Below are 25311 nucleotides of genomic sequence, written 5' to 3'. Positions count from 1 at the left end.
TGGCCCTCCAGCCCATCTGCTTGTCAACTTTTGGCCTTCCACCTAGCATCTCCTGGGCCTAGTCATGTGTGCAGGAAGGAGAGACATTAGGGGAGGAGACCAGGATATATATATATATATATATATATATATATAAAGGCAAAACACCCTTCTGGGGACACCAGGATACCAGCTCTGGCCCCCTTGTCCCTACCAGAGAAGTCCATGTTACCCCTTTTTAAATAAACCCTGCTTTATATGCTTCTCTAATGTTACACTTCAACATGTGAGGGAGCAGGACTCGTCACTGGTATCCAGAGGTATCACCTTCACATTTCTTTCCTCATATTTTCTGTTCCTTTTATGGATCTGTCATCACAGTTCTGTGAAATTCCTTGGGGTTCAGGATTTTCTGGTTCCTCTAGGCCCTCATGGCCCTGCCTCCTCCCTGGCTTCTCCCAAGTTGTTTTCTTCTCACAGATGGAAAAAAGGGAGCCATGGTCAGGCTACCTGAGTGAGTAGAGTTGATCCTGATCCTCTGAGTGAGTTAGATGGGAGCCCCTGGGGGTGTTCAACCACCCAGCAATTCTTCCTTTAATAATATCTTTGGTGGACTCTGACCAAATCTGTTCTACCCCAGATAGTGACAATGGCTTTCTCAACAAAGCTTCTCTAATGTCTTGTAAATGTGAGTCCATGGAGGTCCTGAAGGGGGAGAGCAGGTGGGGTAAAGGAACACAACCTGTAAAGGGGTCTCTGGGTATGGACTTCTGTGTGATGGGCTGTTCATAGTGTCAGCTCTTACAGAGACTGATCTGAATTCATTCAGGATTATTTTTCTTATGGTGTGAGACAGCTGCCTTGTAGGGGACTGGACAACACAAGATTTGGTGAAGTCTGTCCCCATCCCTACTGTGACATGAAGAGCTCCTGAATTCTTTTGCAACTGCCGTGTGTGTGTGTGTGTGTGTGTGTGTGTCTGTCTGTCTGTCTGTCTGTTGGATTGAAATGAGATGTTATCTGTCCCAGAGCAAGAAGATCCATTCCCCACAGAGACCCCTGCCTGTTTTCAACCTTCCTTTCCAGCAGAGGTATGGCTGGGTTGTCTCCATCCCTGTCTCAACTTCATGGTGCACTGCGCTGCAACTTCTACTAATCTACTAAAAGTAAAATTCTTGTCATGAGATGTGCTGGATGGGTTAATTAAAATGAAGAAAGACTCCTAACACCTGATGGAAGAATTGAACCTGAGAACTTTCTAGAACCCGTGTGCTTACTGTGCTGAGTTCTTTGCAGGTGAGGACAGGTGATGGCCGTGAGGAGCCAAGTATTTATGGCTTGTGCCAACTTGGTTTTTAGTCCATTGTGAGCTTTGAGTCAGTCCTCAGAGGTTATCACATATTCTGCTTTGTCCTTGTCCCTCTGTAGAACTTTGTCCCACCACATCTGTGAACACAGGGACTTTGACATTGTCCAGGCCTTGCCCAGTCTCCAGAATCTTGACAGCAAGAACTTTGTATGGTCAGGTCAGCCTAGGATCAGTCCTGACTCTGGCTCTTAGCTGCCAACTTTCCTGTGTTGAGATTTCTTTTCTTTGTTTCTTTCAGGAAAGATATTTACTGTTCTTATTCTTCTGTGTGACTTCTGGTGTCATTCTCCTCTGGGTGACCCCTGCCTATAACTGACACAGGAGTCATTTTCCCCTAAATGGTCCCCACAAATCCCAGAAGCAGCCTCTGTACACACAGGTCTCATGATATCAAGAACTGAATTTTTACTGGCCAGTGTTGGCCCTCCATCCAGGACTGTCTCCTAGATTGTGTTTCCCATCTTTTCCCTAATCCTTTTTAAATGAACCAGATGATGAGACTTGCATAGAGGAGGCATGACATAATTTCTCACTTAGATAAATTACTGCTAGGTTTCCATATTCTCTGCTCACTTATGCCTCTTCCTGCCCATAATCCTAGTAATCCTCCTGCTGACTCCTATCCAAATCCATAGTATATGAATCAGTCTAATTTAGATTTTTATTTGTCTGGAAAACAGGACCCATGTAGGAGGGGATGTAGATCACCTGGTGGGAAAAGCCCAGGTGATCCTGACCTCAGTGTGAGAGGACCTTGTGCTGCAGCTGCCACAGAGAAGCTTTTGGTGTGAGGTTCCTTCAATGAAGCTATGTCACTAGGTTAGGGAGGTGCTCGACAGTGGCCATTTAACTGGCATTTTTGAGTACGATGTATATGGCAAACAATTTTTGCATTTCTAGGAACTAAAAACAGAGAAAAATTTCTATTTTTTATGGAACTTGTGTTTTACTGAGAAGAGGAGATGATCTACCATAAGCAGAGTGAGGAAAGCTATTCTGTTCATGTTAGAAGGTGGTCAGTGTTACAGGAAATGTGATCCAGAGTGCAGTGCAGAGGGACAGGGAAGATGACAGTTTCACTAGGGTCAGTGTGGGCCTGATGGGTAGGTGACAGATTTGAAGAACATGAAGAGCTCCGTCAGGAGGACTCTGGGTAATTGTTTTCTAGGCAGGGGGACTGTCAGTGCTAATGCACTAGGGCAAGATTGTGTCTCTGCATTCTGGAAGAACAAGGAGGCTTGTGTGACTGGAGCAGAGTCATCAAGAAGAGGAGGCTATCAGTACAGACAGAACATGTGGACCTGGAGGTGTTGGAAGGATTCTTACTGTGAGTGAGGCAGTCTGGAGCAAAGACAGACAGGGACAACTTCTTCTTTCAAGGACTCACTCTGGCTGCTCTGCTGAGAACAGTATGGAGGGGGCACGTGAGGAGGTGGGGAAAAGTGGAGGAAACTAAGGAGTCCTTTGGGATGGACATGTCTGTCACTTTACCTGGTTGCGGCAATGAAAACACTGGAAGTGACTAAATTCTACACAACATTGAAGATGGACTTGATTGCATTTTCTGATGGACAAAATCTGAGGTATGAGAAAGAACAGTCAAGGATTTGGGACTATGCTTGGAGAAATATGGAGCTGCTCTTAGCAAATAAGGGGAGAACTCTGTCAGGAGCACAGGTGGGGATAACTGGATGCATTCAAAGCACTCAGTGCAGGAGATGCTGTGCTCAGGTGTGCACCATAAATGCAGGTTGGGTGGCTGACTGGCATTGGGATAGACAATGTGGATACATTTAGGAGAGACATTTCTAGACTGGATGATTTTATCTGGGAGAGGCCTCCATATAAATGATAGTTAAAGCCTTGAGAACTGAACAGGTCATCAAGGGAGAGATTGGTTGCAGAGGGGAAAGAAACAAGTACTGAGCCCTAGAGCTCCAGTATGAGTGACCTGATCAGACCCCATGCCCAGAGCATACTGCAAAGTACTGGCACCATGTCTAGAAGCAGGTAGACCAGGGAGTCCCAGACTTTCCTGCATGGGAATCCCCTGGATGTCACCTTAACAAGTAGATGGTCTAGAGTTAAGCAAAAGATTGCATATTTAAGACAAGGTGGTGATGCTGCTGCTGCTCTGTAGTCACACTGCTTATTGCAGTGGTAAGGAGGTAGAGCAAGATTCCTAGACTGTGAGTGGTAAACTCATTTCATGCTTGTTCAATAAGCATTTATTAAGCTTGTGCATCATACTTGAGATTAAAGGTCTGAGGAGAGGATTGGGTCTCCCATACTGAGCCCACCAACAATTGAGCTACTAGGACAGGTGGGAACTTCTGAGGTCAGTGATGAGAGAGTTCAGGGTGGAGAGGGTTCTTACATCTGAATTTAAATGGGCTAGTTTTCGTTGTAAAGGAAATGGAAGATAAATCTACTCAATTATTATACACGATTTAGGAGATAAGAGTCATTTTGTGTCCTGGCAGGTACAGGCAGATGGAAGATTTAAGAGGTAACTCAACTCACCATAATGTAAAACTCTCAATGCTGACCTCTGAAACCACTCTACAGACATGATTTATTTGGCACTTCTTTCAAGAAAAAAAACAGTGCCAGTTTTTCCAGTTTAAACATAAAGGGATTTACATATGTGTTCAAGGGACTTGATTTAATTTTGAATTAGGTCAGAGAACCAGGCTTGAAGCTTCATAGCCATAAACAATCCTCAAACCTTCCCTCTATTGGGAACCACTGACCCTGGTGATGGACTTAGATGCCACTGAGACCTTATACTGGCCACTGGACTCTGCAGCAAAGACTGCTGTCATTACTGCTCATGGAATCTGGGCACAACTCTTGCCACTAATGCCACCTTTGCAAATCAGTGTGCACAGTGCCAGCTGTTCTGTGTCTACCCATCATGGTCATGGGCCTGGTACATGTGTCACCTGACCAGTAGAACCTAAGCTTGGTACAATGCTCAAATGCAATAATATTAAGAAAAGTGAATTTTCCTTTTTAATGCAAGGAAAATATTTCTGCTTTCTACTGCTATTGTGTACATGTGGAATTTTTCTAAGATAAGAAGTGAGTTCAAGTGTTGGAGCAGAGAGTTGAAGGATGGAATCACTAATTTCAGATCCTGGAACAGAGAACTAAGGGATTTGATCCAACACATCACAGTCACCTGAGTTCCACTAAGTTCTAAACAAAGTCTACCAAAATATTCCTCTGATAGTTCAATTTTGGGTCCAGGTTTCTTCTACCCCAATTTATGTCCTCAGAGTGACACAGTGGGATAGTAAAATTATTATTCTATGAATTTTCTTCCTGTTTTTTTTTTCTTTTGCTAGGATTTGAAAACCCAAGTCTGAAAGATAGCTAAGGATCCATGAATGGTCTGACATTAATATTAACCTTATATTTTTCAGTACATGCAATTAGGGAGAGTGTCCATACATCATCAGTTATTTCTCTTTGCCCACAAAAGTCTAAACACTCTGGTGTATCTTCCTTGCTACCAAAACTGGTGTATCGACAGCTGATGTTCAAATTGTTCTTAGCAGACTCAAGGACTCTATATGTGTGCATAAGTTTGCTTTACTGTTTCCCAAGAGGGCAAAAATTTAGTGTTATAGTGAGTAAAGTTTATTCTAAGTCACCTAGAGGAGGGGCTGGGAAGCTTTGAGTGGTTTAATATGTTCCTCGTGGTTTACTCTTGAGGGCATTTCTGAAATAAAGAAACAAAAACAAAGGAGAAAAGGGATGTTTGCAGTCATATAAATGGGCAGAGGTTTCTTCCCCACAAGTGCAGGTGCTGCCCTAAAAGAGCCTCCCTAGTAGCTAACACCATGATGGAAGGACAAAAACCAGATTTACTCTCACACTTTAAACACAATTCAGAAACTCTATGCAAAGATCAATAGCTTATCAGATTGTGCAACACCCACTCCCCACTCCCGCCAGAGACTGAAATTTCTGAGACAAAGGGAATGAAGGAGGTGAGGCCTGCCATTGTCCCTCTTCCTTCCTTTGGAGTTTCCAGGGCACAGTGCAGGGAAGAGGAGCCCTACACAGCCAGCCAGCTCAGGGAGTTGAGGGTGGAGAGTTGTGAATTTGGAGATTGCAGGGCAGCCAGAATATGCAAACTGAAGGCACCTAGAGAAGGTCCCTAAAAATTAAAGCATTAGAGGTCCTCAGAGAGCTCCCCTCAGTCATCAGCTCATCAGTAAATGAGCATTAGAAAACCACTCAAGGAGAGGGGAAGAATGATCCAGAATGCCTAGAGGAAACAATGGTACCTAGGGGTACACAGGGCCAGTGACAGTGTCTTTTCCCACTAGCAATATTAGAAAAGCTCATAGTTTTCTGGTTATTGGATAAAATACTCAGAGGGGTCTCATGTCTGTAGTGGTGAATAATTAGCCTTTCTGATTCCCGTGAGAGATACAAAGACAGAGCAATAAGGACCAAACAGTTCTTGAATGATTTTATTTTCTAAAAGATTTTTATGACATGCAAAAATATTTGCCACCTAACTTGTCAAGTCAGAATGTATGGCATCAAATAAAAAGCCACCAAGAATACAATGAAAACAAGAAAATGCAATTCAGATAATCAGAACCTAGAACTGACACTAAGGTTAAAATTAGAAGCTGATAATTTTTAAATGCTTATTGTAAGTATATGATGTGTGTTCAGTAAGTTACATGAAACATGAAAAATACATGAAAATCAAAATCAAACTTCAATGAATGAAATGTCTAAGATATAAAATATATTGAATATAAGATTGTTAAGGTCTGTAAACAAGTCAAAATAACACCTGGTATTTTGCTAGGGGAATGTTAGAGTTCGTAAACAAGTCTGGATGGTGCCTGGCAAAATGCCAGAGGGAGTGGTTTGAGAAGTAACAAAAGTGAGCTATTAAGTGTGGAGATTCCTTATTGGTTGACTGATGTATCTAGTTTATGCTAATTAAGATAAGCTGTGCAAAATGTATAAATACCTCTGTTGTCCTACAATAAATGGCTCCTATTCCTGCTGTATCAACGTACACAAGTTATTCGTCATCCCCCGGTTATTTTGCTGCAGCCAGACGGGCTGCGGCATAAGATAGATTAATTGTAGACCCTGTATTGTAGAAAAGATCAATGTTTTTGAAGGCATGGGAACAAAAACTTTCCTTAATAATACAATGATATAATTTTTACAACATAAATGAGGTATCTGACATATTCAGACAGAATATTTTAACAATAAGCACAGATAGAAGAGGAAGAGAAAATAGGTATGGAGGTAGCATCCTCTATTCCTATATAGTAGTTTCCAAAGTGGTTTCTAGTAAGACCAAGTATATCAGGTAAGTCCTCCAAGTAAGCATTAAGAAAACTCTAGGGAAAATCTCTTAAGGGAATTAACATAGAATAAAATATCTACTTGGCACATAAAGGATAAACACAGTAAGTACTGAGGGAAAAAAATGTGGGATACATAGAACATAATAATAAAATGACAAATTCAACTGAATAAATATTAATAATTATGACCTGTTTATATTCATATTTTTGTGTGTGGTTAGAATTTTTAAGATCTTCCCTCTTTGAATATTTTATGAAAAAATGGAGTATTATTAACTGTAGTCACCATGCTGTATGTTCACAGATTACACCTCCAGTACTTCTTCATCTCCCATATCTTGGAGGTTGTTCTCATTGACCAGTACCTTGCCCCACACTGGATTCCACATAGGGTGAGATCATGCAGTGGTTTTGGACCTGACTTAATTCACTTACCATAATGTCTCATGTTTCATCCATTTTATTACCAATAAGAAAATTTCTTTAAAAATATAACACTGAATAAATATAATAAATATTTGTTAATATTTGTTACTCAGTTTTAGATACCTACAATAGACATTAGCACTTGAAATAGGTGCTGCCATAACAAAACTTTAAAAGCATGGAGTAGCTTTAGAACTGGGCAATTATTAGACTTAGAAGGATTTTGAGGGGATTCTTTAGGAGAACTAGAATAGAAGAAACACTGTGAGTTTTCAATGCAAGGGACAGAGATAGTATGCAATTAAAAAAAAAAACTCAGAGAGTCATCAAGTTCAATTAGCAAAAGGCTGTGAAGAAATTATGGCCTAACTGCCCTTCTTGTGGTCCCACTTCCTAAGGGTTCAACCTCATCTCAACAGTGCAATGGATGGGGACCAAGCCAACACAAGCAGAGCATCACCAAGAACACAAAACAGATCTGAGTATAGAGTCAAAAACCAGGAACTATCCTCTGAAAAAATAATACCAAGAAATAATCAAGAAACTTCCAATATTTACCTCTCTGTATTTGAACAATGTTGCAGTCCTGGGGCTCCTTTGTTCCTCTCACTTGCTCTCAATTAGTAAGTCCATAGTGATTTCCTGTGCCCCAACATTGCATATTGTGTGAGTCAGGGTTAGAGAGTGAGCTTTCCTGAAGCATATGTAAAGAGCTGCACTGACATCACTTCATTCAAGGAGCTGCATCTGTACTGGACCTCATTCAGATGATGAGAGTCTGGACTTCACACTGAGTATGTGATGGAATGAGATTTTTGGATGAATTTGATAGAAGACAGTTTAGGGTACATGTGAAAGAAATATTGAAAGTTTGTGCTCAAAGTATGACTTGGTAGTTTTCAAAAACTGAAAAAAAACCCTTGATACCCAAGGGCAGGAAACAATTCCCTTTCTCATGAATGAGTCTGGGCTTACTAAACTCACCTCTAGTAGATAAAATAAACCAGAAGTGACAGTATGCATATGCACAGAGAAAGAACTGGGGTTTTCTGCTTGATCTGATCTCTCTTGGGCCAGTCATTCCTGGGTAAGCGCCTGCCATGGTAGTGGCTAATCATCTGAGGAGATTCCTATATGGGCAGGAGGTATGAGCTATGAAGAAGGTCCTTTTGTGCCAATCAATTCTTCCAGTCCTGGCCAATATCTTAATTGCAATTTCATGAGACACTCAGAGGTGGATACACCCAGCTAAACCAATTCTTGAACATCAGTCTCAAAAAAGCAACAAGATAATAAATCCTTGTTAGCTTAAGTTGCTATGTTTTGGAGAGATTTATTACAAACCAAAAACTGTAACAAGTGTACAGGAAACAACGATGTAATCAAGAGCATAATTCTTGTTAGCAACAATGTAGTCTAGAAGAAATTGGAGTGATATGTCTCAATAACGAACAGAAAAAAAAGGCTGCCAAATGAAAGCTATCTACATACGAATGCTGTCCTTCAAAATAAAAATAACTTCTTCAATTATTTCCATTGTTTGTAGAAATCCATTTTAATTATCTTGTCAGCATTTTTCTTTTACATTATATTCATAAAAGTTTTACTTAGGGTTACAGTACTCATCTTAACATTTCAGTTTCCATCCAGGAAACATTGTATTCATTCACACAAATACAGGAATCTTGCAACTCTCCAACCTTCCCTCTGTACCCACTTTTTAAAAATCTTTATTTTGTTTACTTGTTTTTATGTGGTGCTGAAGATTGAACCCAGTGCCTCACACATGTGAGGCAAGTGCTCTACCACTGAGCCACAACCCCAGACATGTACTCACTTTAAAAATTATAGATTTGTCAGAAAACAAAGAGACAAAGAAAAAAGGGGCCAGTGTGCCAATATACATTTCACTCACACCCTCATGGCCTAACTGCCCTTCTTATGGTCCCGCCTCCTAAGGGTTCAACCTCATCTCAACAGTGCAATGGATAGGGACCAAACCAACACAGGAGCTTTGGAAGGTTTGAAATCGTTTATATCAAGAAATATTATAAAACTATAGTAATTAATAAAACATGACATTAGTATAAAAGTACACATATAGATAACTCTAAACTCATAGAGGATAGTTAAGAAACTATATTTTATATCTATTATTTGTTGACAAGGCACCAAGATAATTCAGCTGAGAAAATATGGGGCTTTCAACACATGTTACTGGAACACCTGAATATCTATAAGAGAAAAGCAAATGAAGATCCATTATTTCTGCACATACTAAGAGAATTAAAGCACAATAAGTCTAAATGTAATAAAACTATTAAATATGTTTTTCAAACATAGGGAGAAAGTTTTTACAATGGGCTGAGCTAAATGTTTAACTACATAATAAATAAGCAAAAAAACATAAAGTATAAATTAAATAAGTGATTAAATAACTTAATCAGGATTAAACATACCTTTTAACAAACATCATAAAAATAAAAATGAAAACCACAGAAAGGGAGAGTACTGTTCCAAGACATACATTGGATAGATGGCCAGTGTCCAGCATAGATGGAGAACACTTACAACTCATTAATGAGACAAACAACACTTTCCACCATGGAGATGAGAAATAGTTCACAGGAGAAGGTATACACGCCACTAATAAGTACTTAAAAGGTGCTCACCATCATGAGTCAATAAAGAAATGTAAACTAAAACCACAAGATACCCCCTCACATCCTCTAGAATGCCTAACATTAAAAACACTGTGACAATACCATGTGGTAAGAAGATGTCCAACAGGTAAAAATCTCATGCATTGTTGCAAGAAATGTAAAAAAAGAAAGAAAGAAAGAAAAATGACACCACCTTTTGTAAAACAGTTTCACAATCCTGGATTAAACATGCACTTAACATATGACCCAATAATCACATTCTTAAGCATTTATCCAAAAGAAAGTGAAAGATGTCTAAAAAGACTTACACTCAAATGTTCATACTGGTTTTATTCATATATTTATATTTATATCTGACCCAAACTGGTAATAAACCATCTCTTTACCAACTTTTCAGTGGAGAAACCAATGGATAAATTAGCTTTCAGTAATAGTTACAGTTAGAAAAGATAAATGAAGCTTTAAAATCTTTAGCTATACAAAAGACTACATATTACATGATTATGTGTATGAAATTCTAAATTAAAAACTACAGTCAGAAAGGAGATCAGTGATGACCTTGGACTGGAGGAGAGGTTCAAACATAAAGGGTGTGAGAAAGCTTTTAGGGCCAGGGTGGGTAAGAGCACATCTTGGTGGGGGTCACAGAACATGATTCTAAATAATCACCAATATTCATGTAAATTTACTTCCAAATTTGTGATTTGTATTTCATTTAAATATCTTAATAAACAAAGGAGGAGGAAAAGGCAAAATGAACTCAATTTATGATAATTAAAAATGAACAGAATCCACACTAGCAATCCTCTGCTACAAATAATTTGAAACAAACTTTTTCAACTGAAGGAAAAATATGCTAAGTGGCAATTCACTTATACAGAAAGAAATAAAAATAGAAAAATGACATATTTGATTTTGATTAAATGTTCCCATTGTTTTAGTGATTACCTTTTCCAGGTATTATTGTTTTGAGAAACTGGGGCTGAAAACTCCTTCATTTTACATCCTGCCAGGTGGCAACTGTCCACTAGATCCAGGGCACTGGGATTTGCTGAACACATCAGACGAACACCTCAAACTCTAGATGAGGAGAGAAAGAGACCAGAGATGGCATTGGGGGTAGGACTCCACCTCACCTTGCTGCTTTCTTTTCCATGGGGACTTCACCCTCCCCCAGACTCCAGCACCTCAGAAAGACTCCAGGAGACACAAATGGGAAGCAGTCAGGAGAGCTATGAACTCCGATGTTCAGAATCACAGAAAGGAAGTCCTCCCTTATGTCAACTCACTCCTGTTTCTGATGCAGCTTGAGTGTGTTTCCCAGTAGAGCTGGGGGTATGCAGACGGGTCTTAGAGCACTCTTCCTCTCAGTGAGACAGTCAGAAACCATCATGGTGGGACAAAAGGAGGGGACATGAAATACACCTCTGGGCACAGTAAATTATCACCCTGTGTCACATGGTGTGTTGCTTCTCTGCCCTGTGTTCTTCCAACTGATCCATCATGAGACACTGATAAAAACCACAGAAGCAGAATGTTTGCACAAAGTGAAATTGTTACTGGTGAAAAAAGCCCACATAAACCCTGTGGCTTCACTTGTTCCCAGTCACGTTAAAATTCACTGACTTTGGCCCTCACACAGCTGGTCAAGAGAGTATTAGTTTCTCACGAGTTTGCTCTTGATAACACATCTCAAGTGGGGATCATGATAATGGTGGCCTAGGGTTTTTTCAGGATCTTGAAGACCACTTTTCCTGAAAAACACCAATTCTTCACTTGAGCCTGAAAGTGTTTGATGGATGACTGGGATGGGATGAGAAGACCTGGATGTTTGTCTTCATACTGTGTCTGTCTCCACTGCTGCCTTGAGTTTGGGGTGAGAATCTACTCGGCTCTGCAGGTAGAAATAACTGCCCTTTGGAGCTGGGATGGGTTTTCTCCCTGACACTTGTGCTTCTTCAGCAGCTATGGCAGTCCCAACACAAGGTCTTCAGCCCTATCAGCCCTATCCTAGTTCCTTGAGAAATCTCCATACTGCATTCCAGAGGGGTTGCCCTAAGCTGCAGTCCCATCAACCATGTATGAGTGTACCTTTTCTCCACATCTTTCCAATATTTATTGTTACTTGTATTCTTTTTTTTAAATTTTTCTTAGTTATAGAGGGACAGAATGTCTTTATTTATATACTTTTATGCGGTGCTGAGGATCGAACTCAGTGCCTCACAAGTGTGAGGCAAGCGCTCTACCTCTGAACTACAGCCCCTGCCCCATTGTTACTCACATTCTTGATAATTGCCATTCTGTTTGGAGTAAGATGAAATCTCAGAGTAGTTTTAATTTGCATTTCTCTAAGTGCTAGAGGTTTTGAACATTTTTTTCATATATTTATTAACAATTGAACAGGTTCTTGATTGCTGCTGCTCCTTCATGCTTCCAAAGCAGACTCTGACAAACGATTCTCCAAGGAGATTCCAGATCTTTGGTACCAGATGGGGGCTGCAACACTGATATCTTTTGTTCTGAGGTTCCATGTTCTTGGACTGAGTGCCTATAGTGTCTGTAGTTCCTCTAGCTGTCCAACCTGCAGGCAGCCATTATAAGACTCTCAGGCTTCTGGTTCTGTAAGACAATTTAATAAACCCCTTTTGAAAATTACATACCCATGCACAGGCACACATACACACACACACACACATACACACACACACATCCTGTTGGTTCTTTTCCTCTAGAGAACTCTAACTAATATGACTCCCAAACTCTGGGACCACATGTCAGAGTTCAAAATAAGGCCTGGGTTCAGGATCACAAGATGACTGATTTGGAGGAAGGCAGGTTGCAAGGGTGTGAGAGCTGAGGAATGCAGGCAACAGGCCTTGTCTAACTAGATCCCAAAGGGAAAAGAAGAGGCAGAATTCCTGTGTCCTGGATTCTCAGGGCTGTGTTGGGGCACCCTCCATACTCAGGGTGAGTGATTTACAGTCTGGAGAAAGGCGCAACTTTGGTGTTCAGGGATCTGGTGGTTGGATGTCTGGTTATTCGAGGAATGGGAAGGTGGAGCAGGAACACCTTTGGGTTCCAGGCAGAGGCTGGGCAGATGCCTAGGTTCATATCCATCACAGTCTGGTTGGTTGTAGACAATATCTTCAGTTTCTGCCACTTCTACTCTGGACTCTCCAGGGACTCTGTTATTGTGGCCACCAAGGGTACTGGGGACTCTCAACCCAAGCCCCAGGTTCCTAAAGTTCCTAAGACCTCAAAGATCCAGAAAGCCAAGGCTTGATGCAGGTTGCCTGAAGTTGAGCTTGGAAAGGGCCATGATAATGTAGCACATTGAATGGGACTCTGGAAACCTCAGAATGAAGGACCAGGGCTTGACCCTTCATCATGTGGTGTAGTTTTTGCTCTTTCCTCCCCTCCTTGATTTTGCCTATGTATGATTTTTGCCTATGTATCAGCATTTGGGGGCCCAAGTTGTGGAAAAGGGGAAATCCACAAAACTAATTCCCCTCTCATCTTCTTTCTCCATTTCTTCCATGTGTGTTTGAATCTTTCCTGTAAATACAGAACACTGCCTAAAACCTACTATAGCCTAATGATGAATGGCAGAGATAATTGATGTGCAAATACCACCCCATTGATAACCATAGACCTCCTCCAGCACCCAGCCAAAACCCCCTGACTCTATCCCCAAACAGAATCCAACACTCCCCCATGAGAGTCCACTAAGCTTTACCCTTCCCATATCCCTTTGCAGACTAATTTCTACCCATCCCTCTTTTCCTCTATTCCCTTAATAACCCAGTTTTCACATCTTTGATGGACTCCCTAATCCTCCTTGGCCAACATTCTAGAAGCCCCTCTCATCCCTGCCATCTTATTGTTAAAAAATACAGTGTTAATTCCCTAACAGGTGCCCCTTTACCCAGGAGCATCAGCAGAAACAAGTGTCAGGGGCTTGATGCTCCATGGTCCCATATAGGAGACAGGACACCCACTCTGTGGGCGGCAACATCATCCTGGAAACCAGAGTCCAGGATCACTGAATGGGGAGGAGATATACTCCTTCTTGTGTTTTGAGTAACAGTTGGGACTCGTATACTGACATTTTATGAACTGGCTCCTCAGTTTAAAGCAGCTGGGAGCCCAGGTAGACCAGGAGTTTTCCCAGGTGATACAGGAAAAGCGCCATCAAGTCTTCTGTGCTCTGCCCTGTGTCCACACGGGGGCGCCTTTGCGCTGCCTTTGGAAGCTGCCTGAGCAGCTCTGGAGAGAACAGGCTGTGGAAGACAAGGCTGATAAATAGAGGGTGCAACGCTATGAGGATGAAGATGCTTCTGAGCAGTCCTGGGACTGAAAAGAAGTTAGAGGACGTTCCCACAAAATATCCTGAAGGTTCCTCAATCTTCCTGTAAATCCTTTCTCCAATTTCTTTTTTTTTAAGAGAGAGAGAGAGAGAGAGAGAGAGAGAGAGAGAGTTTTTTAATATTTATTTTTCAGTTTTTCAGTGGACACAACATCTGTATTTTATGTGTTGCTGAGGATTGAACCCAGCGCCCCACAAATGCCAGGCAAGCGCGTTACCGCTTGAGCCACATCCCCAGCCCCCAATTTCTTGATAATAGCCTGGAAAATTAAAAGTAGAGCAGGTGTATTTTTTCTTCTACAAACTATTCTTTTCCCAAAAGCAGCTTTTAAACTTAGACTTGGACAGGCATGGTGGCACACGTGTGTAATCCCAGCTACTCAGGAGGCAGTGGCTAAGGAGTCCAAGCCCAGACTGGGAAGATTAGCAAGGCCCTGTCCCAAAGTAAATTAAACAAAACCCCCAGGGATGTAGCTCAGTGGTAGAAGGCCCTTGGCTGCAATCACCAGTGCTGACAAAATAAGTCCAAATAAGTGAATAAAATCCTCCTCGATATTTTTATATTCTCTTAGATTTACAGAAAGGTAAAGGTAGGACAGAGTTCCAGTAGCTTGCACACTGTTTCCCATGCTGTTAACTTCTCTCATTAGATCATACGTTTAGCAGCATGTTTTCTTTGGATTTCATTGGTTTGTATGTCCCTTTTCTGTTCCTGGACACCATCCAGGATACCACACTGCATTCAATTCTAATCATGTCTCTTTAAGGCTCCTCTGCCTGTGACAGTTTCTCAGATTGTCCTTCCTTTTGATGACCTTCACATTTTTGAGGAGTGTTGCTCAGAATGATCCTTGATTTGAATTTGGTTGGCCAGGCTGTGGGTTTGGGGAGACCACAGAGATGAAATGCCGCTCAACACAGAATGTCCAGGGCATGCACTGCCCTCTTGACTCATCCCTGATGCTGTGAACCTTCTTCACCTGGCCAAGGTGGAGCTTCCAGATTTCTCCCTGTGGTGCTCCTTTTGTTAGCGTTAGATATTATGATATATAACAAACCACCAGAAGTTATTTATCTTGTTATAAAACTTTGTTGGGGGGGTGGGCTGGGTTGTGGCTCAGTGGTAGAGTACTGCTTTAGTATGTGCAACACACTGGTTGGATCCTCAGCACCATAAATGCATTGTGTCCAACTACAACTAAAAAAACAAACAAACAACAACAACAAAAACAACTTTGTTCCCTTTGACTTCCCAGGCTTTCCATCCCTTCCTCCACCCAGCCCCTGGCAACTACCATTCTGCTCTCTGCTTATGAGTTGGACTATTTTAGATTCCATATACAGGTGGGACCTTGAGGTATTTGCCTTTCTGTATCTGGCTCATTTCACTGGGTATAATGTGTAATCTTTTTAAATTAAGGCTAAATAATATTCCCTTATATGTAGATGGTACATATTCTTTATTCATTCATCCATCAGTAGGTTGATTCCATATCTTACCTCTGGTGATATTGCCACAGGGAACATAGGAATGAAGATAACCCTTGGAGATTATACTTATACTTCCTTTGGATAAACACCCATAGGTGGAGCTACAAGATCATGTGTTAATTTTATTTTATTTTATTTTATTTTTTAGAAACCTCCATACTTTTTAAAAATAATGGCTGTACCAATTTACATTCTGACCAACAATGTATGAAGATTCCCTTTTCTCCACATTTTTGCCATACTTGTTATCTTTTTTTAAAAATAGCAGCCCTTATACTGATATGATGGTCCAAAAGATGCTTTAGTATAGAAAGTTTTGGAAGCTCTCTTCTTGAATTTGGATGATAAAACTGGTTGTTTCTGTCTTGATCAGCTTTGTGCTGCTATAACAGAATAACACAGACTAGGTAGCTTATAATAAACGAAGTTTATTGGCTCAAGGTGTAGGAGGCTGAGAAATCCAAGATCCAGGTGCCAGCATCTAGTGTGGGTCTTCTTACTGCATTAAAATACCATGAAGGCATGAGTATCACAAGGGGGAGGGGGTGGGGAGACCAAAACAAATAAGGAACTTATTCCAGTGAGCAAGCCCACTCCCTTAGTAATGGCGTTAATCCTTCATGAGGGCAGAGCCCTCAAGACCTAATCACCTCTTCAAATGCCACCTCTCTACACTACTGCAGGATTAAGTTTCCAACACATGAACTTTGGGGGGCACATTCACACATGCCAGTTTCCACAGCTTTTATAATAATAAGTCTAGCCCGATGCCTGGGTGTGTTGGGTTTTGAGGCATTTGCATTGGGTCTCAATGAGCAACGTAGAACACCGCCCCTCTTAGTATACAGCTTCATATTGGACTTGCTGGTAGGGCATGTTCTTCAGCATGTAATCTTTGTAAAAATATTTTTGAAGATAGTGTTTCCAGTATAAAATCTCCTGTATAAGTTTTCATTCAGAATTTAATATCAGAGAAAATGTTATTTCTGCCAGGCTCCTGCCCCAGCAGGACCCAGAGAGTCCTGAAGGATGAGTGGCATCGGCTCAGGGATGAGATAAGGAGTCGTTCCATTGGAGCAATCTCCAGAGAGAGAGCTCTAAAATTGCTTTCTCTGGGTCTCTTTTTACTCTACTTTTTTTTCATCATTATGGGTACAGAATCATTAGTAAAATGCATCATCAATTTACAATTCCAGATTTTGCCAGGAAGTAACCTTTCCTTGTTTAACAGATGCCAAACTACTTCATAACCAAATTCTATGTCTCCTAACCTGTCGTTAACCTTTAAGTTTAAAGCACTCCTGTACTTTATTTCTAATCTAGGATCCCATCTAAAAGTCCCCTTATAACAATCTTATAATATATCCTAAAAGCATCTAAAAATGCCTACATTTATTCTCATAAAACTGGTTGAGCCACTTTCTCAGAGAGTTTCTTTGTTCCTTAGTCAAAGTACAGCCATTCTTAAATCTTAGTCACCTTTAACTAAAGGGCAGGCCCTGTATGTCAGGCCCCTGCCGCTAACATCAACTATGCTCATCATAAATCCCTGTGGAAAGTAAAGGAGGGTCTATTAGAAGGGAAATGTATTTTTATTAGCCTTTTCTCCCCTGGATGAATACCATAACCTATCCTTAATCCAATAGGTACACATGGTGGGCTTCGTGCAATAGGCATGATAAGTATCTACTTAGGCTTTTTTAGAGACTGAGGATATGAATTTGGATTCTTAGTTGATAACATCAATTGTGGTGCCTAGAGTTTCTGTAACATTTCCAGAATGATTGTTGATATTTTTCTGTTTTGTCCTCAATGTCCTGAGAGATAGTAAAACAGCCTTTTAAGTCATGAACCACCTGTTATATTCTTGGCCCTCTAGAACTCAATCTGGCTGAACAATAAGTATACTCATGCCTTCTTTAGGTTTATGAAAATAAAATAAAAAGCCCCAATTACATAAAAAAGGATTTCATGGTCTCAGTTTCCCAAAAGTGAGGTCTTGCCAAACACTTTCATCCTCACTGTGACCTTGTTAAGACAATGGGAGGAGAACATCTTCACCATTTTTCACTGACAGAGTAGCATTCCTCTTGTCTGTTTTAAAAAAATGAGCTGGGGATATAGCTCAGTTGGTAGAGTCCTTGCCTTGCATGCACATGTCCTGGGTTCAATCCACAGTACCACAAAAAAATGATGCAACTTATTGTTTCCCTTTTCTCCTTGGCTGACAGAAATCATAAAACCAATTTAGCCATTCTTTGCATAATGTGGATTTAGGATATGATATAGTTGGATATGGTTTAAATTAGTCCCCCAAGTGTTCATGTGTGTGGAGCTTGGTCCTCAAAAGTGTTAATATTGGGAGATGGTGCTCCTTTAAAAGGTAGAGATTAGAGGGAGTTTGTTGCTAGCCTCTTGCTGCATTCTGGCTTTTTGTCTGGTGATTAGATCTCTCACGTGTGCTGCTGCCATTGTGATGTCATCACCATGAGGTCCTTACCAGAGCTGAGCTGATGCCAATGCCCTGCCCTCGAAGTTTCAGGGTTGTGAGCTAAATAAACCTTTTTATTTATAAATTAAACCAGCCTTGGGTATTTTGTTATGGTAATAGAAAATGGACTCAAACAGCATGGATACTTTCCTTCAATTTTGACTTGATTTTATTCTTCTATTTTTATATTATTAATTAATTTTCATTAAAATCGCCTGCATTTTTGGTATGAAAAGACCAGGTAAATATAAATAAAAACTATACCATAAGTCTCAGTATTTGTAAGGATAATTGATTTTTCTTTTATTTACCTTTTAAGAAACTGCTCTAAGTCACCTATGTTCACTGTATTTGTTTCCCATTAATTAGAATGGAAACTCTTCCAAATGTCTATTATTATAGGACATAGAATCAAATGCTATTGGATTTCACTGTGGAATCACTTTGCATCTTCCTTTTTTTGTTTGTTTGTTTGGTTGGTTGGTTTTTTTTTTTTTTTTTTTGTGTGTGTGTGTGTGTGTGTGTTTGTTTTGTTTTTTTTTTTGAGACATTCTCTATTTTCTTTCCATTTTCCCCCGCCCTGGTATTGGGGATAAAACCCAAGGCCTAGAAAGAGGTCATTTTCATCTTAATCTTGAGATTATTCATGTTTATTTCCATAGGGTAAAATTCTAAACCATCTGAAGATTCTGAAGGGAGACAGGGATAGAATTCAGAATTTTCAGTCTACAGGAGAAGATGAGATTCAGGCCCTGCTCATAAGAGAAATCTCCAGAAAATGTTCTGTGTACACAGAAGAAGAATGTTCTAGGGGAGAGGGGTGGGTGTGATCTTGGAGGGGATCAAGGGGGTGGGATTCCTGTTCTGACCTCATCCCCAAAGATCTCACACAAATTTTCTTTTCTGACTTCCCAGAAGAAATCATGATTCTCTTTCTGCACTTACTGTAGAAAAAATCCCAGGGCCACAGGCAAGATATTGTAACAGTGTCTGAACAGGCCATCAGCTCTGGAGAGAAAGGGAGCAGTTCCTGTTGGACTTGCTGGTGGGGCTGGAGCAAGAGCTCACAGAAGGGAGGAGCAGCCATATCACTAAAGGCTCTGAGGAGGTGATACGGCTTGGGATTCTGATTTCTGAATTAGAGAAGAAGGTTCAGCAGCCAGCACTGGAACTTTTGCAGGTGAGGGACCACCTAAATTGTATCTAAATCATTTTACTCCAAACTGCAGTGTGACCTCTCCTTAGAAAGAGATTTGAAGCAGGAGTGAGGACAGACAAGGGTTTATTCTGATTTATTGAGATCTTTAACAAGTTAATCAGGCAGCCAATGGGTTTTAAGCTCTAAATTGCAGGAGACTGTACCTTCTCTCTGTGGCAAGGTATTGGGGTGCACTGGTTCTTCATAGAAAAATGAATGTGATAATAAACGGCTGCATGTGTGGGAGGTGGGTGCAGGTGCTGAGGAAAATAGATACAGAGGTAGATAAGAAGACAGGAAGGGGACAGAGTGAGGGATCCTTCTTCTTGGAGGAGTCAGTTTAAGTGAGGAAGAAGTTAAACAGGAGAAGAGGTGGGTAAGATGGGACCAACTGAATACCTTAGACACCTTTCACAATTATATGCACATAGTACACAGAAGCTTTGGACAGACTCAGAGTCAGGCATTTTGATGATACTCAGTGCATTTCCAGAGACACCCTCGACTATTTGCACATACTGAGCATGTACTGTGGACCAGATGCAGGGTAGAAAGGAGGGTGATGAGATAGGTTAACAGATCCTGGCTGGGGAAGCTGGACAGTCATATTAAAGACAAATAATTATGCAGGAAATTAGGATGACCCAAAAGGGGTACTACTTCTTGCCTTGAAATTTATTGTTTGTTATTAGTAAAATTTTCCACTTTCTGTATTTTTTACTTGCAACATAAAATTTGTTCTTCTTTTTCTTTCTTCCTTTATTGCAGTCCTGGGAAATGAACCCAGGGGGCACTACACCCTGAGCTACAATCCTCAGCCCTTTTTCATTTTTTTTTTTTTAATTTTAAGACAGAGAATTGCTAAATTACCCAACCTGGTCTCAAACTTGTGACCTCGTGCCTCAGCCTCTTGAGTAATTTGGGTTGAGTGTGTATCACCATACGCAGGTTGGTTTTTATATTTGGATATTTTTCTCTATGATCTTGAGGAAGCATTACATCTTCATTGTGGATTACAATGTTTAGGTAATGTAAGCTACCTTTTGTTGTCTTATTTAATTTTTTGCTGAATATCCAGATTCTCTTATATCTCAAACTCTGCAGGTGAGAGAAGAGCACAGAGATGGAGTTGGAGTGGAACTCCACCTCAGCTTGCTCCGTGCTCTCCCAACCTTCCTCCAAATACCAGGAACTTCAGTCTCCCCAAACTTCAGGATCTTAGGAAAACTCCACGAGGCTCCTAAAGAGAAGCCATCATATGATCTATCCACAAATCTTGTGTCCAAAATCACAGACAGGAAGTCCTTCCTGAAATCTGCCCACTCCCATTCCTACTGCAGTCTGTTGTTCCCAGTATAACACAGAAGTGTGTTGCAGTGATCAATTGTCTCTTCTAAGTAAATACTACTCTGAGAATAATAATTAAAATGATTAAAATTTACAACCATGTCTGTTATCCCTACTTTGTTCTTTTTCTCTAAATCGGTCTACTTTCTGACACTCATTTATTTACTTACTTACTTATTTACTGCAGTCATCTCATTATTTATTAAATCACCCATCATAAGGTAAGCTCCTTAGGGGCTGTGAATTTTGCCTGGCTTTGGTTGTTTTTTTTTGTTTGTTTGTTTTTTGTTTTTTTGGTGTTTTTTTTTTTTTTTTTTTGCAAGTGCCAGGCACATAACTGAAAACACTTGTTAAGGAGTCACTAAATCCAAGAAGCAGATCTCCCTGAAGCCCCAACTAGGACAGGAAAGGCAGGTAGTTTTCTTGGATGTAATTGGGGGTCTTCTTTGCACATGTGTGTATGGTAGGGGCTACTTATGGCTTTATTCCCAAATGAAACCCCTTACTCAGCAAGCCCTACAGTGCCCTCCACACTTGACATAGCACAAAGCTCATGACCAAGAGGAATTCTGACCACTAACCTATATTCACAGGTCCCTGGAGTCAGGAGGGGGATCCTGGCCAGGTGCAGGATGATCCCAGTAGCCAAAGCTGGAGAATTCACTGCGGCTTCCCATCTCAGAGTCCTGCCCCAGCTGCACACTGTGGATCCCTCAGGAGCCTCCCCCAGCCACAGCCCCCAAACTCTGGGGACTCATAGCAGGGATCAAAATAAACTCAAAACCACAGGACCAGACTGAGGTTGTGGCTCAGTGGTAGAGCACTCACCTAGCATGTGTGAGGCCCTGGGTTTGATCCTCAGCACCACATCAGAATAAATAAATAAAATAAAGGTATTGTGTTCAACTACAATTGAAAAATAAATATTTCTTAAAAAACCATAGGACCATTAATTTTCTGAACTGGAGATGACAAGTGGTGAGGAATGTAGCAACAGGTCTATGCCTGCTTAGGTCCAAAAAAGAAGAGAAGAGGCAGAACAATGTGTCCTGGACACTTGGGGTTGCAGAGAGGTGGCCCTCCAGGCTCCAAGAGGGTACAAGATCTGATTTGTTGGAGAAGGTTCACCCTTAGCATCCAGAGGGATGGTGATTGAACATCTATCTGCATTTGGAAGTCTAGAGAGGTGGAGAGGGATCACTTCAGCATCAGGGGAGATGCTGGGTGGACCTGGGCTTTCAGTCATCACAGGTCTGGTTGTAGCCCCCTATGGTCTTCAGCTACTGCCACATCTATTCTTGACCCTCTAAGAACACTGTCTCCCTGGCTGCCAGCTGTTTAGCCCACTCTCAGCCCTGAGCCCCCTGTTACTGCAGCGACTTTGCTGAATTATGACATCAAGGTAGACAAGGCTTGTTGCAGGATACCTGGGGGTGGGCTTACAAAAGACCATGACATTTTAGCACAATAAGGGGGACCCTGGGAACCCTGAAATCAGGGAGCAGGGCTCACCATGAGCCACAGGCCTTACTCTTCCCTCCTCTCCTTGATTCTGCCTGCCACCCCAGCATTAGTGAGTGTGGCTCTGGAAAAGAGGGATCCCCTTCATTAATTCCCCTCTTGCATCTGCTTCTTTTCACATTTCTACCCTGTATGTGAGTGAATTACTCTATGCATGTAACACAGAAGACTGTCCAGAACATCCTATGGCCTACTGATGACTGACAGCTAATACCTATGTAATTACCAGCCTAGTAAAAAATGGAGCCCTCCTCCAGCACCCCAGCTAGAAGACCCTGAACCTCTCCCCAAACAGACCCATCCCCTGCCACAAGTGTTCACTAGGTTGGCCCTTCCCGTGGCTCTTTTTTTTTTTTTTTTTTTTTTTTTGGTCTGATTCCTTCCCCTCCCCTCTTCAGCCTCCATTTCCTTAATGTCCCTGTTTCCTCCCCATGTTCACCTCTTCAGGAGGCTCCCTCACCACCCTAGGCCAACACTCCAGGGGCTCCTCTCACTCCTGTCCCACCAGTGTCACAGGTAAATGCATAGTTAAAACTCCAGGCCTCAGTTCTTGTGTCCCATGAAAGAAAATTTAGAGCCAGACACGAAAAGCCAAGCAAGAGAATTTTGTTATAAGTCAAAGTGAGGCTCAAGCAAAGAATGCTCTTAAGAGAGAAAGAGAGTGGGTCATCCATCCCCCAGCAGAGAAGCACAAAGGAAACTGGAAACTACTTCCAAATTTATTAAGTTTGATGTTTGGCAGGAGAAGGTGGGTCCGTCTTCTGCAATCTTCACCAATCTGATACTGAACTCCTCCTTCATGTTGAGCAGGTAGTGTTTGACCCTCGTTGGTCCTTTCAGTAACTGACATGGCAACCATTCCATTCAGGGGGACTTCATCCACAAAACAATCCTGTGTGAATACAGGTGCTGGGTTCCAGGAGCAGGCAAACTTTATCTTAGTGCACCTGTGCCATTAATGAAATTTCCCTTGTGACCTACATTGAGAAACCCACGGCTATAAATCCTAACATTGCAATGATCTCAATAAAACAGGGCAGGAGTTAGCCCCATAGATATTTATTTCTAGACTTATTTCTTAATTGATTCCCTTTACTTCTCCCTGTTTATTCTAAGATTTACTAGATCCGTTGTTTTCCTATGAGTTACTCATTTATTCATTAGGTGTTTGTTTTGTTACTAGGGATTAAACCAAGGGTGCTTAACCATTGAGCCACATACCCAGCTCTTTTGGATTTGAGAGAAGTTCTCACTAAGTTGCGTAGGGCCTCCCTAATTTGCTGAGGCTGGCTTGACACTTCCTATCATCCAGCCTCAGCTTCTGGAGTTGCTGAGATTTTCTGCATTTGCTGAGATGATCATGTGATATTTGTCTTTCATTTTATTTATATGATATTTTACATTTATTGATTTTCATATGCTGAGCCAACTTTGCCTTCCAGGATAAAACCCACTTGATTGTGGTGTATAATCTTCTTAATGTGTTTTTGAACAGAGATTGCTAATATTTGATTAAGGATTTTTACATCTCTATACTCATCATGGATATTGATATATACTTTTGTTCCCTTGATTGTATTTAATCTGCTTTGGTATCAGGGTGATACTGGCTTCATAGGATGAGAACACATTTCTTACCATTAGATGATAGATGATTATAATGTGTATTTAATATAGAAAAATTATTAAATGCTGAAAAAGACAAATGGCAAGTTAAAAATTATCCGTATGCCTAGACCAGAAAAATTCTGTTGTGTTCCCTTCTAGTCTGTTATCCTCTTCTTCCTACAGTCTGAATGCTTCATATTTCTCTCTCAGTCCCTCTTTCCCTCACATGAGGAACACAGGTTTCAGTGACTCCCAGCATTGCCCTCTGCAAATGTCACTTCCCAGGTGAGTTGACTCTCTGATCCCCTTAGGGGGCAATTTCTTATTTTCTCTTCCCTTCTCACACCCCAGTACTATATCCTCACTCCTCATTCAGAGAAGATAAAATGCATCATCCTTAACTTGAAAAAAAATTAGGACTCAGGGAAGAATGGCTTCATAGTCCCATCACAGGCCCCACATCTGATGGATGGTCTGTTGCTGACAAGGCCACTTCTGCACTTGGGAACAAGGTTGGCCCCTTCCTTCCCCTACATCCTCACCTTCCACTCTCTGTGGCTCATTCATTCCTACATTCAAAATTCTGCAATATATCCCATTAAAACCAACAAATAACCTCAGTAAATAAAACAAAATCCCTCCATAAATATCCACTGCCTGATCCTATGTCTCCCTCCCATTACTGCCTCTTTTCTCTGATACACTTTATAGAGTGATGTCTGAGTCCCTTCTTAATGTTGTCCTTTTAAACATGGTATTTTTGTATTTCTGGTGGAATCATGGCAGCATTTGAAAGGAAAAATACTGCTACAAGCCTTAGTAAAAATACAAATGATCCCGTGTTCCATGCAGCCCCATTTCTTGATCCCCAGAGGTAGCCTGCTTTACTTCTTTGGCCTGGGCTGCTTTTATTGTTACCTGTTTCCTCTGTGTCCCCACACAGAATGCCAACAGGGCTCCTTCTTTGTTTGTCCATTTCATGTTGCACTCTTAATGGAGAGCTGCCATTCACAAGCCCTATCCTCTCATTAGTCATTTTATAACTTTGGTTAGATCAATGTTGTTTACATCTCTATGCTCACCATGGATATTGATATATAGATTGTCTTTAATCTGCTTTGGTATCAGGGTGATACTGGCTTCACAGAATCAGAACACATTTCTTGTCATTAGATGATAGATGAGTCTAATGTATATTCAATCAGAAAAATATGGAAATGTTATTCACAACTAGGCTTGTAGCTTTCATTACTTTGTTTCTTTGAACTGATTTGTAACTTCCCTGCTGTTAATAAAAGTGTTCTTCCTTCATTTGCTTAGTTTCTGTTGTTCTCATTACTGGAAATTTCCCAAACTCTTCTCCAGGGTCTCTGCTATCATTTGAATGTGTGCTCCAAAGTTCACATGTTGGAATCTTGATATTCAACACAGTTGTGTGGGGAGATGAGACCTAATGGGAGGTGGGTGAGTCATGGGGGTCGCTCTCTCATAAATA

The 25311-nt window shown here is 41.0% G+C and overlaps 1 pseudogene; it reads left to right on the top strand.

Annotated features, from left to right (window-relative positions):
• LOC113177102 (patr class I histocompatibility antigen, A-126 alpha chain-like) overlaps positions 1-13077 on the top strand; it is a 55706-nt pseudogene extending 42629 nt beyond the window's left edge.
• Positions 13078-25311: the final 12234 nt, after the last annotated feature.

Source organism: Urocitellus parryii, chromosome 8 (genome assembly GCF_045843805.1).
Source record: "Urocitellus parryii isolate mUroPar1 chromosome 8, mUroPar1.hap1, whole genome shotgun sequence".
NCBI classification, from domain to species: Eukaryota; Metazoa; Chordata; class Mammalia; order Rodentia; family Sciuridae; genus Urocitellus; species Urocitellus parryii.
The sequence above is the reverse complement of the archived record's forward strand: the minus strand, read 5'-3'. Positions and strand labels throughout refer to the sequence as shown.